The sequence below is a fragment of the Rosa chinensis genome, chromosome 7, assembly GCF_002994745.2.
Source record: "Rosa chinensis cultivar Old Blush chromosome 7, RchiOBHm-V2, whole genome shotgun sequence".
In the NCBI taxonomy this organism is placed as follows: domain Eukaryota; kingdom Viridiplantae; phylum Streptophyta; class Magnoliopsida; order Rosales; family Rosaceae; genus Rosa; species Rosa chinensis.
The window spans coordinates 21,532,888-21,540,028 of record NC_037094.1 but is presented as its reverse complement, the minus strand read 5'-3'; the positions used below and the strand labels follow the sequence as shown (position 1 = coordinate 21,540,028).

Below are 7,141 nucleotides of genomic sequence, written 5' to 3'. Positions count from 1 at the left end.
TATTAAATGATACTCTCTAGTTGATATTGGAAAGTAATGTTCTGAACTAGTGTATGTATTTTTAAAAACTTTTGAGAAATGTATATGTGATCGTTTCTATCTGTCAATTGTATTGCATTTCTGAAACTTATGGGAATGTATTTACAAACATTTGCAAGCAGCCAAGCATATATAGCATAAGCAGGGATATATATCCGATGTGCGATGAATGTCAGCACTATGCAGTACATTGTAATAATGTACAAATAACGATATCAGCAAATACATTGCAAAGTGAACTTTTGCCTCTTTTTTTTTTTTTTTTCCTTTCCGATGAGAAACTTTGATCATTGATCTGCAGCTACAATAGTACAGATGTTATAGCTATTGTCTCATTTTGCCTAAAGAAAAAAAGATATACACAATAGACAAACATGACAGAAGATATACACAATAGCTTCAACATTGATATACACAATAGCTATAACATTGATGCTGAGAACCAAAAACCAAATTACTCTACTATGACAGAAGATATACACAATAGCTTCAACAGTGATATACACTAGCTGTAACATTGATGCTGAGAAACCAAAAACCAAAAGATATACATAATAGCTTCAACATTGATGCTGAGAACCAAAAAGCAAACATTTGCAGCAGCTAATCAAGCACAGCCTGTCTCCTCTGTCTCTCCAAAATTACTACTGAAAAGAAAACACTTCTTGATCAAGCACAGCAGCAGTTAATCATCCTGACCACAACATGTACATGGGAAAAAGGAATGTATTAATTCTTTCATAAAAAAATTGCAGACTGTGTATGGTATAGAGAGGTATTAATATTACCTGTGACGAATGACTATCATTATCTTCAGTCAAGAAAAATACAACATGGGTTATTCTCTTTCCACACAATTACCTACTAAAACACTGTAATGCACCCGATTCAGCTTCCAGATACAAAACCCATGTAGAATCATGTAACATAAACCTAATTAAGTACAGAGAAACACAAAATATCATTGAGCTAAGCAATTGCAACATGGATTCTTTATAAAACTCAACTAAAAGCCATTACTTGATTGATGCAACCCTCAAATCAGACAGCCTCTAATCACCAAAATGAAAAATTTCAGAAACCCAGAAACCCAATTTGAACACAGCAATCAATCAAAGCCAGTATATGTTGTCAAACAAATACATACCACGAAATGAGAGAGATTGACTATGGTCCAAGCCACGCCAGGAGAGCAGCCAAAAATCGAGAGCACAAGGAGCCAAGAGAAGAAGAGGATGAGAAAATAGGTGGTCCAAACGCCAGGTACACGAACCACTCTGTGTTCCTATTCAAATCCGCAGGAAGCACAGCTTTCACATACAGGCTCGCCATTCACGAATCAACACTTATGGGTTTTGATTCGTGGACCCTTTGGTGGAGAAAGTTTGAATCTTTGGTGGGTTTTGATAGAGATGAGCTCCGAATTTTGATTGAGATTGGAGAAGTTGGAAATCGGAGAATTCTCTTAGCGTTGATACGCGAGAGAGGGGCAGAACGAATTGTGTAGTTCTGGAACTCGGGGTGATATAGGTTAGAAAGGGTTTAAATCACTCAACTTGATCTCAGCCGTCGAGCCTCATTAAAACATATCCAAGGGCTACGAGCCTATCCCTCAAGTTGGCAAAAAATAGGGATCCCTCATTGGAAGGGGGCTGTGTGTGTGTGTATATATATATATATATGGGTTTGTTAAGTGTTCAAATATGGTATTTCTGCAAGTTGCTTGATATTTGGGTGACATTTGCCAATTTGTGTGAACTCTAAATGCATTCAAAATTTATTTATGCCTTATTGAAACTGTTAGGTAAAAATAAGCATGATTTTGGCCCTCTCTTTCTAGTTGAAATTAATAAATTAGTCCAAACCGAAACCCACCCGCACCGCACCGAAAAATGGTGTAACCGAAATAATCGGTTCATCCCTTTTGTAATGCGGTTGTGGTTTGATATATAGGCCAACCGAAAAAAGCGGTTTGGGCCTTAAACCGAACCGAACCGCACCGCGCCCACCCCTAGTTGGATGTATGGAAAAAGGAATGTGTATTTAGTATCTACTATCTAGAGGTGTGTGAATAAAATTTCTTTTTTTTGTTTCAACTACGTACACACATTTTTTTTTTTTTTTGAAAAACGAGATCACTACTCTAACATATAAGCAAATGTAGATAATATTATACAATGAGAATTCACCTCAAAGGGGCTACGTCAGAATTGAATTACGGCCTAGGAACTAAAACAACCCTAACATAAATCATCATAAGATAAGCTCTCTGAGAACCAAAGAACGGGACAATATTAAGGCTAAAAACCGAACAATTCAAGTTATAGCCTCAGTTATTTCTAAACTAATAAAAGAAAATGAACTTAATTAGAAGGGGTAATCCCCATCTCTTTTACCGACTCCAGCACCATCAGAGCATCTACCTTAACATCCACCTCCACCCAAGACTATTTAAATTTCTTCTCAGGTTTCTTAGATTCCAAATTCTTTTTACGTGAAACCTTTTCCCCTTAAGGCTTGTTATTACTGTCTAAAGGACATCGAACTCTAGCTTTCTTTGGTGGATAAACTTTCAGAACACCTCCTTTTACCGAAAGAGACAATGTTGGCTCAAAATCCAACACTACCAGAACTATTATTGCAACATTAATGCATTTGGTCCGCTTGCATCAGGGCACAAGAGCCACGGAAGCGATCCTCTTGCTCCCTGGTAATAGGAGCCGCTGCCAGGGATTCCTACCTCCTCTTATGGTGATGGAGCAGCCACCACCACTGATTTAGCCCTAATCTGGTCCAACTGTTCAACTAGAGCATGTGCCGAGAGACCAGGGATTGTGAACATCAACAGCTTAGGCGCCGTCGTAAATATATTCAAAGCCTGAGCCCTAGCCACCAACCCAGACAACTGCTTTGTCTTCTACCCTGCCCTATTGGTCCCAGCCTCTTTCAAAACCACCATAGGTCCACTTAAAACCCTAGAAGCAGCATTAGGGTTAGGATTTCAGTTTCTAACCTCCACCTCTGTCGGCCCTAGACAACCAGAAGGCGGGTGCTCCAACAACCTGCAAAATTTACAGTACCCCATTAGCTTCTTGTATCGAAATCTCATCGTCGCCTCCGCCCCTGAAGCAAACTCAAAGAGAAGCGAAGGGCAGGCCTAGTGTTGATGTTGGCTTTCACTTGATGGGCTTGGCCCAAGATGGTATCCCATGTGAGCTGCATGTGCTAGGTTAATTGCACATGTGTAGACATATATATATATATATATATATATATATGTGTGTGTCTTTTGAAGAGGGCAGCCGTATGGATGATCAGAAGGGAGAGAGAGAGAGAAACATTGAAAACCACCTTGAATACTCCTTTTTCCTTTCTCTTCTTGTTGGTGACTTAGCTACTCCATAGTTGAAGCTTCTTAAGCTTAGTTGTTGGTGTTGCTGTGTATTGAATATGAGAAGTAAGTATTCTTCTTCTTCTCTATTTGAATCAAAGGAGAGTTAATAGGTTTTGGGTGTATTGGGGATTTGGGTAGAGAGAGTTGTTCATAAACTCTAGTTGTATGTTTCTCCAAATTGATTATAGTGGAATATCTTGCCAGCTCCGAAAGTGGATGTAGCTCAATCACACTGATTGAGTGAACCACTATAAATCTTGGTGTTCTTTGCGGTTTGTTTATTAGTTGTTTTCTTTTGTCTTGTTTGTTACTGTTGAATTCATATCAATACCTTGTTTGTTACGCTTCCGCACAACAAACTGGTATCAGAGCTCCGGTTCTGAATTTGGGAGTTGTGTATTGATTGGTTTCAATGGCAGACAAAAAGAAAAATTCGAGTTCGGGTTCATCATCGACTACTCGGCCATCAATTGGCAATGCCAAATTTGAAGTTAAGAAGTTCGATGGAACAAAAAATTTTGGCATGTGGCAGTGTGAGATGATGGATGTCTTGTGTCAACAAGAATTTGATATAGCTCTTGAAGACAAACCAGAAGATATGAGTGAGAAGGAGTGGAAGCAGATTAATAAGTGGGCTTGTGGTTCTATCAGATTGTGTCTTGCAAAGGATACGAAGTTCTTTATCATGAAGGAAACTTCGGCAAAAGAGCTGTGGAAGAAATTGGAAGACCAATACATGATCAAGAGTGCTGAAAACCGGTTTCACCTGAAGAGGCAGCTTTTCCGATTCAATTATCGACAAGGTATTTCTATGTCTGAACACATCAGTGATTTCAATAAGATACTTGCAGATTTGGCAAATTTAGATGTGCAAATTAGTGATGAGGATAAAGCTTTGTGTTTGCTAAATTCTCTTCCTGACGAGTATGAACATTTGACTACAACTTTGTTGCATGGAAAAGAATTTGTGAAATTTGATGATGTGTGTAATTCATTGATAAATAATGAGTGTCGAAAGAAGGAGAAGCAATTGCAAAAAGTGACAAGTGAAGCACTTGTAGCAAGAGGAAGATCTGATGATAGAAAGTTTGGTGGAAAAAGAGGTAATTCTCGTTCCAAGTCAAGAGGAAAATTTCCTGCAATAGATGAGTGTGCATTTTGTCGCCAAAAGAGGCATTGGAAGAAAGATTGTCCCAAGTTTAAGACTAGAGACAAGAAGGGTTCTGAAGTGAATGTTGCAAAATTTGAAGATGATGATGAATTTGGTTTCGCATTGAGTTGTTCTTCTACCTTCGATGATTTTGAAGAGGATGAGATTGATTTTGCTTTAGCAAGCTCATCTGCACTTGATTACTCTGAGAAATGGATTCTGGATTCGGGTTGTACACACCACATGTGTTCGAACAAGGAATGGTTCTCTACTTTAAGAGAAGTAAATGGTGGAGTAGTTTTGATGGGAGATGATAGTCCTTGCAGAACTAGAGGGATTGGTACAATTAGTCTCAAAATGCATGATGGGGTTGTTAGAGAATTGACAAATTTTCGGTATGTTCCAAACTTGAAGAAAAATCTTATCTCTTTGGGAACTTTAGAATCAAAGGGTCTCACAATTACATTGAAAGATGGAGTTGCTAGAGTTGTCTCCGGTTCACTTGTGATGATGAGAGGTACTAGAGATAGAAACTTGTATTTTCTACAAGGGAGTACAGTGACAAGTGAAACAGCAATTTCTGAGACTACAGATGATGCAGATACTACCAGATTATGGCATATGTGTCTTGGACATGCTGATGAGAAAGCAATGCAGGGATTAGTGAAGCAAGGTCTATTAAAGGGTGCAAAGACTTGCAAATTGGAATTTTGTGAACATTGTGTTTTGGGAAAGCAGACTAGAGTGAAGTTTGGTACTGCAGTTCATCAGACTAAATGTGCTCTAGACTATATTCACACAGATGTGTGGGGACCTACCAAAACTGCATCTTTGGGAGGTAAGCACTACTATGTCTCTTTTGTTGATGACTTCTCTAGAAGAGTGTGGGTGTACACCATGAAGCATAAAGATGAAGTCTTAGATATATTTGTGAAGTGGAAGAAGATGATTGAGACTCAGACCGGTCGAAAAATCAAGAGGCTCAGATCAGATAATGGTGGTGAATACAAGTCTGATCCATTCTTGAAGTTATGTCAAGATGAGGGCATTGTGAGACACTTCACAGTTAGAGAGACACCACAACAGAATGGGGTGGCAGAGAGCATGAATCGTACTTTACTGGAGAAAGTTTGATGTATGTTGCCTAATGCTGGATTAGGCAAAGAGTTTTGGGCTGAGGCAGTTACATATGCAGGCCATCTCATCAACAGGTTGCCTACTGCTACAAATAAGGGTAAAAATCCCATGGAGGTATGGTTTGGAAAACCTGCTACTGATTATCATTACATACATATTTTTGGTTGTCCTGCTTATTTTCATGTCAGGGAAAGCAAGCTTGATCCGAGAGTCAAGAAAGCTATTTTCTTGGGATGTAATGATGGTGTGAAGGGATTTAGGCTTTGGTGTCGAAATGTGAGGAAAGTTATTGTAAGCAGAGATGTGACATTCGATGAGGCTGTTATGGTTAATCAGAGTGAGCAGACTGATTCTCAGAAACAGGAGATGACCATAGAGAGTTTAAAGCAGGTGGAGTTTAAAGAAAAAGTTGATGAAACTCCGATTGATCCAGGAAGTCCTACAGTTGAGTCAGATGATTCAACAAATGAAGATTCAAGTATTGAAGTAGAGGCTCAAGCTCAAGAGTCTCCACAGCAACATGGACCTATTGCACTTAGAAAAGGAAAAAGAAATGCTCCAAAGCCAGCTTGGCTAAATGATATGGTAACTTACGCACTTCCAATTACTGAAGAAGAAATTCCTTCTACCTATGAAGAAGCTGTGATACATGCAGATAGTGTAGAGTGGGAAAAAGCAATGGATGAAGAGATGAAGTCTCTTCACAAGAACAAGACTTGGGAATTGGTTCAATTACCACATGGGAAGAGAGCAATTGGCTGCAAATGGGTATTTGCTAAAAAATGAAGGATCTCGGTACAAGGCTAGATTGGTAGCTAAAGGCTATGCACAAAAAGAAGGAATAGACTACAATGAGGTATTTTCTCCTGTTGTGAAGCATTCTTCTATTCGTATTCTATTAGCCTTGGTTGCACAGTTTGATCTTGAGTTAGCACAACTTGATGTCAAAACTGCATTTTTACATGGTGAATTGAAAGAAGAGATCTATATGACTCAGCCAGATGGTTTCAAAGTTGCTGGTAAGGAAAAATTGGTTTGCAAACTGCATAAATCATTGTATGGTTTGAAACAGTCACCAAGACAGTGGTACAAGCGGTTTGATAAATTTATGTTTGGTCAGAAGTACACTAGGAGTCTTTATGATTCATGTGTTTACTTTCGCAAGCTACATGACGGGACCTTCATTTATTTGCTCTTATATGTTGATGATATGCTAATTGCATCTAAGAGCAAGGTGGAGATTGAAAAATTAAAATCACAGTTGAGTGGTGAATTTGAAATGAAGGACTTAGGAGAAGCTAAGAAGATTTTGGGCATGGAAATTGAAAGAGATAGATCAAAAGGCAAGGTTTATTTGTCACAAAAACAATATTTGAAGAAGATACTACAACGGTTTGGCATGGTTGATAAATCTAAACCTG

At 38.7% G+C, this 7,141-nt stretch overlaps 1 long non-coding RNA gene across 1 annotated transcript; it reads right to left on the bottom strand.

Moving 5' to 3' along the window:
• Positions 1-516: 516 nt before the first annotated feature.
• Positions 517-1,584, bottom strand: LOC112175864. The gene is made up of 3 exons (XR_005804171.1): positions 1,187-1,584; positions 828-972; positions 517-733 (listed from the first exon to the last, which is right to left on the bottom strand). It is a non-coding gene; the product is annotated as an uncharacterized LOC112175864 (long non-coding RNA).
• Positions 1,585-7,141: the final 5,557 nt, after the last annotated feature.